The 15,700-nt window shown below is 32.8% G+C and overlaps 1 long non-coding RNA gene across 1 annotated transcript; it reads left to right on the forward strand.

Moving 5' to 3' along the window:
* Window positions 1-1,180: 1,180 nt before the first annotated feature.
* LOC145763724 (uncharacterized) lies at window positions 1,181-2,852 on the forward strand. Its single transcript, XR_014288449.1, has 3 exons — window positions 1,181-1,316; window positions 1,532-1,771; window positions 2,540-2,852. It is a non-coding gene; the product is annotated as an uncharacterized LOC145763724 (long non-coding RNA).
* The last annotated feature ends 12,848 nt before the right edge of the window (window positions 2,853-15,700 follow it).

Below are 15,700 nucleotides of genomic sequence, written 5' to 3' on the forward strand. Positions count from 1 at the left end.
GATGTAAATTATTCGAATTTAACATTTAGAACTTAAATATTTTTATGTTGTTAACTATTTAATTTCTAAACATTACAGCTCCGACTTTTGTGACTTTTAAGAATGTAGAATACTACTTCGGTTTGACCAAGGTTAGCCAAGCAGCAGCAGAGCAAAAATGCGAAGCATTCAATGCCAAGCTGGCAACTCCCAAGACATCGAAAGTTCATAATTTTCTACATCAACAAATTCAAAGGATTGGTATTTTTTAAATTGCATATTATTTTATTTTATTAAAAGTACAAATTAAAAATCACAAACGTACCGTTTTTAGCGGGAGTTCTATTTGTAAAAACTGTGTTTTCGCGATTAAAAACATTTTTCGAAATTGTGATTAACAGTTTTATATAAAAATTAAGGGTCAATTTTTAAACCCAAGAGAATTTGTATCTCTTGTACTTCATGGTTCTCATTAAACCTCTTGTACTTTACGGTCCTAACTTATTCTCCCTACCCTACAGACCTAATATTTTCCGAGAACCGTTAAGTAAAAGTGATCCAAAAATTTAGTTTAAATATATATTTTAATATTAGTGTTTTTATGATTAGTAAAACAAAAAATATATGTTTTTAAATGATGTCTTAAAATTAAATTATATAGTTACAAAAAGTTTTAAATTTTAGGAAAAGACTTTGTTTACTGGATCGGCCTAAAAAGAACAAACCCAGCTAATGAGGATTCCTCTTTTAAGTGGAACGATGGAACAACTTTGCAGAGTAGCCAAGCTAACTGGGATGGTGGTGAACCAAATAATGCGGTAGGGATTGAGGACTGTGTTTGGTTATATAAAACTAATTCAAAGTGGTATGATGCCTCATGTCAAAGAAGTCATCGATATGTTTGCCAAAGGAATTTACCACCAAGTAAGCAACTTTTAATCTCAAATTATTTTAATTGGTTTTAAACTTTTTTTTTTCAACTTATTCAACTAAAAAAATTATAATTTTTCTATTTCGTGGGCGATATTTCTAGTTATTGTATTTTGTTTTTATTTTTTAATAATAAAATAAAACCGATTTTACAATTTTATATCTAAGATGTAAATTATTCGAATTTAACATTTAGAACTTAAATATTTTTATGTTGTTAATTATTTAATTTCCAAACGTTACAGCTCCAACTTTTGTGACTTTTGGGAATGTAGAATATTACTTCGGTTTGACCAAGGTTAGCCAAGCAGCAGCAGAGCAAAAATGCGAAGCATTCAATGCCAAGTTGGCAACTCCCAAGACATCGAAAGTTCATGATTTTCTACATCAACAAATTCAAAAGATTGGTATTCATTTCTAATTTTAAATTGCATGATATAGTAAAATTAAAAACCACAACTTACCGTTTTTAACGAACGGTTCTGTTAGTAAAGGCTGTGTTTTTTGAATCAGTTAATCCATTTTAAATTTTTATTTTATCAACAGTGCTTTAATATCATTAGAACAAAATGAATTTTATCTTAAACATAAACTCAATAGCTACAAAAATTTTATTATTTAGGAAGGAAAGCTTTTTACTGGATCGGCCTAAAAAGAACAAACCCAGCTAATAAGGATTCCTCTTTTAAGTGGAACGATGGAACAACTTTGCAGAGTAACCAATCTAACTGGGATGGTGGTGAGCCTAATAATGCGCGAAGAGATGAGAACTGTGTTTACTTATGGCGTGCACAAAGCAAATGGAATGATCATGTTTGCCGAGAAAGTCACCGATATGTTTGCCAACGAAATTTAAAATCATGTAAGTAACTTTTATTCTCAAATTGTTTTAATTTGTTTTAACTAATATTCAAAACTTTTTTGCTAAAACTTGTTGGTATAAATCATTTTCGCTTTGTGGTCGACATTTTTAGTTTTTGCTTTTTTATAAAAAAATAAGGTTAATGAAATAACTTCACATTTTAGATATTAATTTTCGAACTTAAACATTTATAATTTAAATAATTGTGTGATGTTATTTACATAATTTTGGTTTATTATTTATACTTATAACCCTAAACACCTTGATTTTTCCATGCTCGTTTAGATACTTTTTTTTATTACCTTAATATGCTAGGTTTTTGTATTTTTATTGGGTAAGGGTGTGCTATTGTGACGTGTTTTTTTAAATCTCTAAACGCTGACTAAAACCATCAATTTTCGGCTCCTAGCTCGCTGCCAGCACCGGTATACCACATTACCGGACGCCTATTTTAATTGATTTTTAAAACTTTTTGTACTCGGTATTAGCCCCTTTTTCCTTATCCATCATTTTAATCGTTTTATACAGACACGTAACAGTTAAGTTCTACTTTTCTATAGATTTTCTAATACATTTAATATTATTCTTTTGCGCGCTTTTTATAAGTACAATTTCAAAACAGTTGTTAAATACTACATAGTTAATAATATAAAATGACTACGGACTAGTTTTTAAAATATAATTAGTATTTTGCATATATTGTAAAGCTTCTAATTAGATAAACTTATTAAAGAAGTACGTAACTAAATTTAATATTTTTTTTTACAGGCAACCATTAAGGAGATAACATGATTCGTATAATTGAGAAAAAATGAAGATTATTTTCGAGAACTTTTATGTAACTTTGTGCAGAAATGGAAAAATATAATTTTTAATTGTCACAGAATATTTAAAAAATGTTTGGTTAATTTTTTTTGGTTAATTTTTTAATGTTATTCAAGAGTATAATTATTATGTGTGAATTATATTGTTTACTGTATAAGAGCGCAACTTGCGTAGATTAAAATATAACGTCAGGTTTTGCTTATTGCTGCACATGACTAAACAGAACTAAAATTTGAACAACTGGACTAAAACCTAACTAACCCCTTCTTCCTTAAATTGATTTATATGCAAACATTCTGTGCGATCTTGTGCTGTAATTAGTAAAACCGCATTTAAAAACTAAATAAAAATACCCAAAAACACTTTAAAAAAATTAAAAAAAATTACAGAAATTTTGTTGTGCTTTTGTTCAATGTAATGGTTATGGAATTTTTTTGTTACCCCGGGCTTGGGTAAAATGATGAAGTTTAGATATATTGTATTGCTGTATAACTTTTAACATAATAACATAAAAAAGTGTAAAAAATCTAAACCCTATTTTTATTGCCATACAATAAATTATTTTTAAACAACACTACATATAAATAAATGACATGCCAGTATACAAGCAATATTTGCATAAATTGTCCAAAATAGCCCGGCTCATGCTAGACATTTGTTGCCGTGTTTTACCTATGCTAGGCCCTAGTAAGGCGTTTGGCCGGGTTCCCGACTATCGCAATACCTGCTATACGCCACACATGGGCCATACTCGGCAGTTCGTGTATAATGCAACCATCGCACGTTCGAGGCCATGTTTAGCGGTTCAAGGTTAATGCAACCATCGCACGTTCGAGTGTTAGCGACACATGGGCCATACTCAGCAGTTTGGGTATAATGCGACCATCGCACGTTCGAGTGGTAGCGACACATGGGCCATACTCAGCAGTTTGGGTATATTGCGACCATCGCACGTTCGAGTATTAGCCATGCATGGGCCATACTCGGCAGTTTGGGTATAATGCGACCATCGCACGTTCGAGTGGTAGCGACACATGGGCCATACTCAGCAGTTTGGGTATAATGCGACCATCGCACGTTCGAGTGGTAGCGACACATGGGCCATACTCAGCAGTTTGGGTATAATGCGACCATCGCACGTTCGAGTATTAGCCATGCATGGGCCATACTCAGCAGTTTGGGTATAATGCGACCACCGCACGTTCGAGTGGTAGCGACACATGGGCCATACTCAGCAGTTTGGGTATATTGCGACCATCGCACGTTCGAGTGGTAGCGACACATGGGCCATACTCAGCAGTTTGGGTATATTGCGACCATCGCACGTTCGAGTATTAGCCATGCATGGGCCATACTCAGCAGTTTGGGTATAATGCGACCATCGCACGTTCGAGTGGTAGCGACACATGGGCCATACTCGGCAGTTTGGGTATAATGCGACCATCGCACGTTCAAGTATTAGCCATGCATGGGCCATACTCGGCAGTTTGGGTATATTGCGACCATCGCACGTTCAAGTATTAGCCATGCATGGGCCATACTCAGCAGTTTGGGTATAAAGCGACCATCGCACGTTCAAGTATTAGCCATGCATGGGCCATACTCAGCAGTTTGGGTATAATGCGACCATCGCACGTTCGAGTATTAGTCATGCATGGGCCATACTCGGCAGTTTGGGTATATTGCGACCATCGCACGTTCGAGTATTAGCCATGCATGGGCCATACTCAGCAGTTTGGGTATAATGCAACCATCGCACGTTCGAGTGTTAGCGACACATGGGCCATACTCAGCAGTTTGGGTATAATGCGACCATCGCACGTTCGAGTATTAGCCATGCATGGGCCATACTCAGCAGTTTGGGTATAATGCGACCATCGCACGTTCGAGTGGTAGCGACACATGGGCCATACTCAGCAGTTTGGGTATAATGCAACCATCGCACGTTCGAGTGTTAGCGACACATGGGCCATACTCAGTAGTTTGGGTATATTGCGACCATCGCACGTTCGAGTGGTAGCGACACATGGGCCATACTCGGCAGTTCGGGTATATTGCGACCATCGCACGTTCGAGTGGTAGCGACACATGGGCCATACTCGGCAGTTTGGGTATAATGCGACCATCGCACGTTCGAGTGGTAGCGACACATGGGCCATACTCGGCAGTTTGGGTATAATGCGACCATCGCACGTTCGAGTGGTAGCGACACATGGGCCATACTCGGCAGTTTGGGTATAATGCGACCATCGCACGTTCGAGTGGTAGCGACACATGGGCCATACTCGGCAGTTTGGGTATAATGCGACCATCGCACGTTCGAGTGGTAGCGACACATGGGCCATACTCGGCAGTTTGGGTATAATGCGACCATCGCACGTTCGAGTATTAGCCATGCATGGGCCATACTCAGCAGTTCGGGTATATTGCGACCATCGCACGTTCGAGTGGTAGCGACACATGGCCTATACTCAGCAGTTTGGGTATATTGCGACCATCGCACGTTCGAGTGGTAGCGACACATGGGCCATACTCGGCAGTTTGGGTATAATGCGACCATCGCACGTTCGAGTGGTAGCGACACATGGGCCATACTCGGCAGTTTGGGTATAATGCGACCATCGCACGTTCGAGTGGTAGCGACACATGGGCCATACTCGGCAGTTTGGGTATAATGCGACCATCGCACGTTCGAGTGGTAGCGACACATGGGCCATACTCGGCAGTTTGGGTATAATGCGACCATCGCACGTTCGAGTGGTAGCGACACATGGGCCATACTCGGCAGTTTGGGTATAATGCGACCATCGCACGTTCGAGTATTAGCCATGCATGGGCCATACTCAGCAGTTCGGGTATATTGCGACCATCGCACGTTCGAGTGGTAGCGACACATGGCCTATACTCAGCAGTTTGGGTATATTGCGACCATCGCACGTTCGAGTGGTAGCGACACATGGGCCATACTCAGCAGTTTGGGTATATTGCGACCATCGCACGTTCGAGTATTAGCCATGCATGGGCCATACTCAGCAGTTTGGGTATATTGCGACCATCGCACGTTCGAGTGGTAGCGACACATGGGCCATACTCAGCAGTTTGGGTATATTGCGACCATCGCACGTTCGAGGCCATGTTTAGCGGTTCAAGGTTAATGCAACCATCGCACGTTCGAGTATTAGCCATGCATGGGCCATACTCGGCAGTTCGGGTATATTGCGACCATCGAACGTTCGAGTGGTAGCGACACATGGGCCATACTCGGCAGTTTGGGTATATCGCGACCATCGAACGTTCGAGTATTAGCCATGCATGGGCCATGTTTAGCGGTTCAAGGTTAATGCAACCCTCGCATGTTCGAGTGGTTAGCCAGATAACCAGATATGGCATTTGGTCGTGTCCTCGACCTTCTGCTATAAATCGCCTATTATACCGTTACTGAATTGCCTACTAAGTTCTTAATGAACCATAGTGGGTTGACCTGGTGAAAGATAAAGATTGAATGTACGTTTCTAAAACTTATAAATGTTTTAGGTGATTTGCAGGGGTCGTTGTCGTTGTAGCTAATCGTGCATGGCCCTAGCATAATCGGGCTTGCGCCGATTGTCGGCCGAGTTAAATTTTTCTGACTGGGTGCTTACTAAAGTTTTTTTTTGTATATATCTTTATCCTCGATGTGGGAAAGTCGAATGCGCGACTTAAACATAGAGTAACATCAGTTACTCCGACCCAGTCTTCAGATGCCTGTGGCAGTTTAGGATATTATAAATAATAATTGCCCGATTATTAAGCTGCTGATTAAGTGTTGGCTCAGCAGGTATTTATACCGTTTTTAGCGCCTTACTCAAGGGCGCTACAGCATAAGATTAGTGGGGATTGAGCCCACGACCTCATGTGTGGTGTAGCAAGTGTTTTTACCACTACACCACGCTGCCAGTTTATTTTAATGTATCAGCCCTATTACCCAAAAAGTCTTTTCGTTAACTACTAAAATAAACCTAACCATGTATTTGTTAAAAGCGTGGTGTGTAAATGTAGATTAGTAAAATTTCGATTTTAAATTAGAATTTTTTTTACAGTCGTTCGAGAACATGGAAATGTTGAAGAAGTCTTAGGTTATTCTTAATATTTTGTGCCATGTATTAAACTTATCATTTGCTGTACGCTAATTCTTGCTATTTTAATAATGTTTCAAAATTGTTGTCTATTAACCAAATACTGTTAGGCTTAAAGGTGAATAATGTGGCATTGGTGAGGCTAAAACCATCAATTTTCGGCTCGTAGCTCGCTGCCAGCACCGGTATACCACACTACCGAACGCCTATTTTTATTGATTTTTGAAACTTTTTGTACTCGGTATTAGCCCCTTTTTCCTTATTCATTATTTTAATATTCTATACAGACACGTAACAGTTAAGTTTTATTTTTGACAGCATGTTTAATACACTTACTAATTTTGCACGCTTTCTAAAAATAATTTCAAACAAAAATTGTTGGTTGTGACGTAATGATTTTTGTGAGTACAATAAAGTGACTTCGGGCTACATAGTTACTTTATATATATTATAACTCATTGTTTTGCATGTATTGTTAAGCTTTTAAATAAAGCAATTTTTAAAGAAAAATAAACTTTTTATTTATTTTTGCAGACAACCTACAAGACATTTGGCTTCTCGTAATTAATAAATGATCAAAACTTTTTCTGTACTGTATTGAGGATCTTTGTGTAATTTCGTATAAAAAGGTTAATGGTTTTTAATTATTACAAAATTTTTTATATTTTTTTTCTTAATTTCAAATTTTCGCTTAACATTTTAACTACGCGATGCTAAGCGTTTTAAGTCCTTCAATGTCAGTAAAAAAGTTTAAAATTTGATTTTTTTGTCTTAAAATTATTAAATTAAAAAATATTAGTAGTTTAATAATGTAAAAATTATATTGCTTTTAAATATAACATCGGGTTTTGCTAACTACTGCACAATTTTTTTTTTGTTATTGTAGATAGATTTTTTTGTTGTTTTTTCATTAACACGGGGCTTGAGTGGAATGATATAGCTTAGTTATCTTGTATTACGATATAACCTTAACTTTATATACTCTTTTAACATAATTAAACAAATAAAAACTTAATTAAACTAAACCATGATTTAAAAAACTTATTAAATTTTTATCGTTGAGTTTTAAAATAAAGTTAATAACCTATAGCCTAGTCTTGTTTTTATATTCTTAAACAATAAATCAATTCGAATACTTTTTTTATTTTAATTAGCGACTAAATAATAAGCAAGCAATATTTGTCTAAAATGGCAAAAATACATCAAAATGTGGAAGCAGTGGGAATCAAACCAGGAACCTTAATTTTAGTTAAAAATATGACGCTGGTTGTAAAATTAATCAAATATTCTGTCAACTTTAAAACACAATAAAAGTTTCATTAATTTAGTTTCGCTTTATTAAGCAAGTTATTAATTATCTATTCCCGCTATACCAGGAAGTTAATAATAGTTTTTACCCAACTTATATTACTTTCACTTATATTGGCTAAAACCATCAATTTTCGGCTCCTAGCTCGCTGCCAGCACCGGTATACCACACTACCGGACGCCTATTTTGATTGATTTTCGAAACTTTTTGTTCTCGGTATTAGCCCCTTTTTCCTTATCCATCATTTTAATCGTTTTATACAGACGCGTAACAGTTAAGTTTGATTTTTTATGGATTTTGTATTACATTCAATATGATTTTCTTGCGCGCTTTTTATAAACACAATTTAGAAAACAATTTTTAAATATTACATTATAAGCAACGTATAGTGACCACGGCATTAATTAAACAAACATTCATTGGAAAATAACTAAATGTATTTTGATAGGAAAGTAAATACGTAGTAATTACTTTTTATTTTTTAATTAAAGCCTTGTAAGCAAGTACAATTTACACAAAGCAAGAGCGCAGATGCCTCCAGACCTTCAAGTTTACTTAGGTCGTTGTGCGGTCATTGGTGCGTGTTACTAGTTGTATACACTTTTATATTGCTTGATTTACTGTGTTGTTAAGATATAGATGTGGTTTACTATTTAATATACGCAGAGTGTACGGAATGCCTGGAACAAACTGGTGACAATGGTTGGCATCTACGTTTTAAAAAATGGAGTTATTAGTTTTTATTTACATCAACCGATAAATAAACATGACGTCACAATTTCCATATGATGATGCAACAGATATAAGGTAAATATTTTCCAAAAAAAATCGAATTTATTTTTTTAACCTTTTTTTTAATATTTTTCAATAAATTGCATTAAATTAACGCTTATTATAAGGGCGCTGCAAAGTGGAAGCAGTGGGAATCGAACAATTTACCTTCATTTTAGAAAAAAATACGTTGGTTCAAATTTTATATTCATTTAAATGAAAATTGAACAACAATGAAATTATAAAATAAAATACAACGTTAAAATTAACTCAATTATTTCTGTTAATATTTAAAACACAATAAAGGTTCCATAATTATTGTTCGTAGTATTGAACAGGTAATTGCATTCACGCTATAACAGGAAGTTTTTGGTCTTTTCATTGACTTATATTGGCCTTCACCTGAATTTCTTTTTTACTTTATTTAAACTACAAACTAATAAGTTACAAAATGAACAAGTTAGTTTTAAGTTTGGTAATTTTAAGTTTAAATGTTGTAAATGGGCAACAATGGTATACATATGAGAATGTAGAATATCATTTTGGTGTTGATAAGGTTAGCCAAGCAGCAGCAGAGCGAAAATGCGAAGCATTCAATGCCAAGTTGGCAACTCCCAAGACATCGAAAGTTCATGATTTTCTACATCAACAAATTCAAAAGATTGGTATTTTTTAAATTGCATATTATTTTATTTTATTAAAAGTACAAATTAAAAATCACAAACGTACCGTTTTAGCGGGAGTTCTATTTGTAAAGACTGTGTTTTCGCGATTAAAAACATTTTTCGAAATTGTGATTAACAGTTTTATATAAAAATTAAGGGTCAATTTTTAAACCCAAGAGAATTTGTATCTCTTGTACTTCATGGTTCTCATTAAACCTCTTGTACTTTACGGTCCTAACTTATTCTCCCTACCCTACAGACCTAATATTTTCCGAGAACCGTTAAGTAAAAGTAATCCAAAAATTTAGTTTAAATATATATTTTATTATTAATGTTTTTATGATTAGTAAAACAAAAAATATATATTTTTAAATTTTGTCTTAAACTTAAATTATATAGTTACAAAAAGTTTTAAATTTTAGGAAAAACCTTTTTTTACTGGATCGGCCTAAAAAGAACAAACCCAGCTAATGAGGATTCCTCATTTAAGTGGAACGATGGAACAACTTTGCAGAGTAGCCAAGCTAACTGGGATGGTGGTGAACCAAATAATGCGGTAGGGATTGAGGACTGTGTTTGGTTATATAAAACTAATTCAAAGTGGTATGATGCCTCATGTCAAAGAAGTCATCGATATGTTTGCCAAAGGAATTTACCACCAAGTAAGCAACTTTTAATCTCAAATTATTTTAATTGGTTTTAAACTTTTTTTTTTCAACTTATTTAACTAAAAAAATTATAATTTTTCTATTTCGTGGGCGATATTTCTAGTTATTGTATTTTGTTTTTATTTTTTAATAATAAAATAAAACCGATTTTACAATTTTATATCTAAGATATAAATTATTCGAATTTAACATTTAGAACTTAAATATTTTTATGTTGTTAATTATTTAATTTCTAAACGTTACAGCTCCACCTTTTGTGACTTTCGGGAATGTAGAATACTACTTCGGTTTGACCAAGGTTAGCCAAGCAGCAGCAGAGCAAAAATGCGAAGCATTCAATGCCAAGCTGGCAACTCCCAAGACATCGAAAGTTCATAATTTTCTACATCAACAAATTCAAAGGATTGGTATTTTTTAAATTGCATATTATTTTATTTTATTAAAAGTACAAATTAAAAATCACAAACGTACCGTTTTTAGCGGGAGTTCTATTTGTAAAGACTGTGTTTTCGCGATTAAAAACATTTTTCGAAATTGTGATTAACAGTTTTATATAAAAATTAAGGGTCAATTTTTAAACCCAAGAGAATTTGTATCTCTTGTACTTCATGGTTCTCATTAAACCTCTTGTACTTTACGGTCCTAACTTATTCTCCCTACCCTACAGACCTAATATTTTCCGAGAACCGTTAAGTAAAAGTGATCCAAAAATTTAGTTTAAATATATATTTTAATATTAGTGTTTTTATGATTAGTAAAACAAAAAATATATGTTTTTAAATGATGTCTTAAAATTAAATTATATAGTTACAAAAAGTTTTAAATTTTAGGAAAAGACTTTGTTTACTGGATCGGCCTAAAAAGAACAAACCCAGCTAATAAGGCTTCCTCTTTTAAGTGGAACGATGGAACAACTTTGCAGAGTAGCCAAGCTAACTGGGATGGTGGTGAACCAAATAATGCGGTAGGGATTGAGGACTGTGTTTGGTTATATAAAACTAATTCAAAGTGGTATGATGCCTCATGTCAAAGAAGTCATCGATATGTTTGCCAAAGGAATTTACCACCAAGTAAGCAACTTTTAATCTCAAATTATTTTAATTGGTTTTAAACTTTTTTTTTTCAACTTATTCAACTAAAAAAATTATAATTTTTCTATTTCGTGGGCGATATTTCTAGTTATTGTATTTTGTTTTTATTTTTTAATAATAAAATAAAACCGATTTTACAATTTTATATCTAAGATGTAAATTATTCGAATTTAACATTTAGAACTTAAATATTTTTATGTTGTTAACTATTTAATTTCTAAACATTACAGCTCCGACTTTTGTGACTTTTAAGAATGTAGAATATTACTTTGGTGTTGATAAGGTTAGCCAAGCAGCAGCAGAGAAAAAATGCGAAGCATTAGATGCTAGGTTGGCAACTCCCAAGACATCGAAAGTTCATAATTTTCTACATCAACAAATTCAAAGGATTGGTATTTTTTAAATTGCATATTATTTTATTTTATTAAAAGTACAAATTAAAAATCACAAACGTACCGTTTTTAGCGGGAGTTCTATTTGTAAAGACTGTGTTTTCGCGATTAAAAACATTTTTCGAAATTGTGATTAACAGTTTTATATAAAAATTAAGGGTCAATTTTTAAACCCAAGAGAATTTGTATCTCTTGTACTTCATGGTTCTCATTAAACCTCTTGTACTTTACGGTCCTAACTTATTCTCCCTACCCTACAGACCTAATATTTTCCGAGAACCGTTAAGTAAAAGTAACCCAAAAATTTAGTTTAAATATATATTTTATTATTAATGTTTTTATGATTAGTAAAACAAAAAATATATATTTTTAAATTTTGTCTTAAACTTAAATTATATAGTTACAAAAAGTTTTAAATTTTAGGAAAAGACTTTGTTTACTGGATCGGCCTAAAAAGAACAAACCCAGCTAATGAGGATTCCTCATTTAAGTGGAACGATGGAACAACTTTGCAGAGTAGCCAAGCTAACTGGGATGGTGGTGAACCAAATAATGCGGTAGGGATTGAGGACTGTGTTTGGTTATATAAAACTAATTCAAAGTGGTATGATGCCTCATGTCAAAGAAGTCATCGATATGTTTGCCAAAGGAATTTACCACCAAGTAAGCAACTTTTAATCTCAAATTATTTTAATTGGTTTTAAACTTTTTTTTTTCAACTTATTCAACTAAAAAAATTATAATTTTTCTATTTCGTGGGCGATATTTCTAGTTATTGTATTTTGTTTTTATTTTTTAATAATAAAATAAAACCGATTTTACAATTTTATATCTAAGATGTAAATTATTCGAATTTAACATTTAGAACTTAAATATTTTTATGTTGTTAACTATTTAATTTCTAAACATTACAGCTCCGACTTTTGTGACTTTCGGGAATGTAGAATACTACTTCGGTTTGACCAAGGTTAGCCAAGCAGCAGCAGAGAAAAAATGCGAAGCATTAGATGCTAGGTTGGCAACTCCCAAGACATCGAAAGTTCATAATTTTCTACATCAACAAATTCAAAGGATTGGTATTTTTTAAATTGCATATTATTTTATTTTATTAAAAGTACAAATTAAAAATCACAAACGTACCGTTTTTAGCGGGAGTTCTATTTGTAAAAACTGTGTTTTCGCGATTAAAAACATTTTTCGAAATTGTGATTAACAGTTTTATATAAAAATTAAGGGTCAATTTTTAAACCCAAGAGAATTTGTATCTCTTGTACTTCATGGTTCTCATTAAACCTCTTGTACTTTACGGTCCTAACTTATTCTCCCTACCCTACAGACCTAATATTTTCCGAGAACCGTTAAGTAAAATTGATCCAAAAATTTAGTTTAAATATATATTTTAATATTAATGTTTTTATGATTAGTAAAACAAAAAATATATGTTTTTAAATGATGTCTTAAAATTAAATTATATAGTTACAAAAAGTTTTAAATTTTAGGAAAAGACTTTGTTTACTGGATCGGCCTAAAAAGAACAAACCCAGCTAATAAGGATTCCTCATTTAAGTGGAACGATGGAACAACTTTGCAGAGTAGCCAAGCTAACTGGGATGGTGGTGAACCAAATAATGCGGTAGGGATTGAGGACTGTGTTTGGTTATATAAAACTAATTCAAAGTGGTATGATGCCTCATGTCAAAGAAGTCATCGATATGTTTGCCAAAGGAATTTACCACCAAGTAAGCAACTTTTAATCTCAAATTATTTTAATTGGTTTTAAACTTTTTTTTTTCAACTTATTCAACTAAAAAAATTATAATTTTTCTATTTCGTGGGCGATATTTCTAGTTATTGTATTTTGTTTTTATTTTTTAATAATAAAATAAAACCGATTTTACAATTTTATATCTAAGATGTAAATTATTCGAATTTAACATTTAGAACTTAAATATTTTTATGTTGTTAATTATTTAATTTCCAAACGTTACAGCTCCAACTTTTGTGACTTTTGGGAATGTAGAATATTACTTCGGTTTGACCAAGGTTAGCCAAGCAGCAGCAGAGCAAAAATGCGAAGCATTCAATGCCAAGTTGGCAACTCCCAAGACATCGAAAGTTCATGATTTTCTACATCAACAAATTCAAAAGATTGGTATTCATTTCTAATTTTAAATTGCATGATATAGTAAAATTAAAAACCACAACTTACCGTTTTTAACGAACGGTTCTGTTAGTAAAGGCTGTGTTTTTTGAATCAGTTAATCCATTTTAAATTTTTATTTTATCAACAGTGCTTTAATATCATTAGAACAAAATGAATTTTATCTTAAACATAAACTCAATAGCTACAAAAATTTTATTATTTAGGAAGGAAAGCTTTTTACTGGATCGGCCTAAAAAGAACAAACCCAGCTAATAAGGATTCCTCTTTTAAGTGGAACGATGGAACAACTTTGCAGAGTAGCCAATCTAACTGGGATGGTGGTGAGCCTAATAATGCGCGAAGAGATGAGAACTGTGTTTACTTATGGCGTGCACAAAGCAAATGGAATGATCATGTTTGCCGAGAAAGTCACCGATATGTTTGCCAACGAAATTTAAAATCATGTAAGTAACTTTTATTCTCAAATTGTTTTAATTTGTTTTAACTAATATTCAAAACTTTTTTGCTAAAACTTGTTGGTATAAATCATTTTCGCTTTGTGGTCGACATTTTTAGTTTTTGCTTTTTTATAAAAAAATAAGGTTAATGAAATAACTTCACATTTTAGATATTAATTTTCGAACTTAAACATTTATAATTTAAATAATTGTGTGATGTTATTTACATAATTTTGGTTTATTATTTATACTTATAACCCTAAACACCTTGATTTTTCCATGCTCGTTTAGATACTTTTTTTTATTACCTTAATATGCTAGGTTTTTGTATTTTTATTGGGTAAGGGTGTGCTATTGTGACGTGTTTTTTTAAATCTCTAAACGCTGACTAAAACCATCAATTTTCGGCTCCTAGCTCGCTGCCAGCACCGGTATACCACATTACCGGACGCCTATTTTAATTGATTTTTAAAACTTTTTGTACTCGGTATTAGCCCCTTTTTCCTTATCCATCATTTTAATCGTTTTATACAGACACGTAACAGTTAAGTTCTACTTTTCTATAGATTTTCTAATACATTTAATATTATTCTTTTGCGCGCTTTTTATAAGTACAATTTCAAAACAGTTGTTAAATACTACATAGTTAATAATATAAAATGACTACGGACTAGTTTTTAAAATATAATTAGTATTTTGCATATATTGTAAAGCTTCTAATTAGATAAACTTATTAAAGAAGTACGTAACTAAATTTAATATTTTTTTTTACAGGCAACCATTAAGGAGATAACATGATTCGTATAATTGAGAAAAAATGAAGATTATTTTCGAGAACTTTTATGTAACTTTGTGCAGAAATGGAAAAATATAATTTTTAATTGTCGCAGAATATTTAAAAAATGTTTGGTTAATTTTTTTTGGTTAATTTTTTAATGTTATTCAAGAGTATAATTATTATGTGTGAATTATATTGTTTACTGTATAAGAGCGCAACTTGCGTAGATTAAAATATAACGTCAGGTTTTGCTTATTGCTGCACATGACTAAACAGAACTAAAATTTGAACAACTGGACTAAAACCTAACTAACTCCTTCTTCCTTAAATTGATTTATATGCAAACATTCTGTGCGATCTTGTGCAGTAATTAGTGAAACCGTATTTAAAAACTAAATAAAAATACCCAAAAACACTTTAAAAAAATAAAAAAAAATCACAGAAATTTTGTTGTGTTTTTGTTCAATGTAATGGTTATGGAAATTTTTTGTTACCCCGGGCTTGGGTAAAATGATGAAGTTTAGATATATTGTATTGCTGTATAACTTTTAACATAATAACATAAAAAAGTGTAAAAAATCTAAACCCTATTTTTATTGCCATACAATAAATTATTTTTAAACAACACTACATATAAATAAATGACATGCCAGTATACAAGCAATATTTGCATAAATTGTCCAAAATAGCCCGGCTCATGCTAGACATTTGTTG

Source organism: Corella eumyota, chromosome 1, assembly GCF_963082875.1.
Source record: "Corella eumyota chromosome 1, kaCorEumy4.1, whole genome shotgun sequence".
Lineage (NCBI taxonomy): Eukaryota > Metazoa > Chordata > Ascidiacea > Phlebobranchia > Corellidae > Corella > Corella eumyota.